Below are 852 nucleotides of genomic sequence, written 5' to 3'. Positions count from 1 at the left end.
CAAAAAAAAAAAAAGAAAGAAAAAAGAAGAGAATAAGACATACATGAATAAAAGAGGAAATGTAGCATCACAGCTGACAAAGACAAGCGATGGCGGTGACGAATGATAGAGGCAGAAACTCGCAAGGAAAAAACAAGATTTTCCATGGCAGAAACAAGCTCTACGTGGACGCTCCTCGACGGCAACGACGACGGTGAAACGGTAGCAAATGGTGGCAATGGGGCTGACGGCGAGAGAGAAAGAGAAAAGGGAGAGAAGTGATGTTGCATAAATAGAGGGGAAGAGTTCGCAAATTCGAATTTATGATCAATTTTACCTGCAAATTTACTGTTGAAAAAATCCACCGGTAATACACAGCCTTGTGAGCAAAACGGCATGTTTCATTTAATTACCTTATCGTCGGATTTTTTTCCTAAATCCGATGATAATAATCGCACTATTTTTTTTCGTCCAATTATTATTGGCGAATTTATCGTCGAAAAATCAAATCCGTCGTTAACTTCCGACACTAAATCTGATGATATTCAACATTTTTTTTGTAGTGTTTTTAAATAAACAAATCTTTTTCTAAAAAAATATTTTTTTAACAACTTAATACTACTCAAATATATCGAAGTAATACAAGTTCTAATATCAATATATACATACAACAATTATTTTGGTCTTCTCATTTCAAGTTGTAGAATTTCATTAAAGAAATTTAGAACTATCCAAGCTTCACATGTTAAAAGAGGGGGAATTTGATAACCCATTCCCTAACAAGATTAGCCCTTATGAGACCAAAATTTTGTGTGGTTAGAAGCGGCTTCGGATGACATTGGGTTTGGGCGGTTGGGTTATGGGTTCGGATAG

Source organism: Arachis ipaensis, chromosome B09, assembly GCF_000816755.2.
Source record: "Arachis ipaensis cultivar K30076 chromosome B09, Araip1.1, whole genome shotgun sequence".
In the NCBI taxonomy this organism is placed as follows: domain Eukaryota; kingdom Viridiplantae; phylum Streptophyta; class Magnoliopsida; order Fabales; family Fabaceae; genus Arachis; species Arachis ipaensis.
This window is presented reverse-complemented; position numbering follows the sequence as displayed.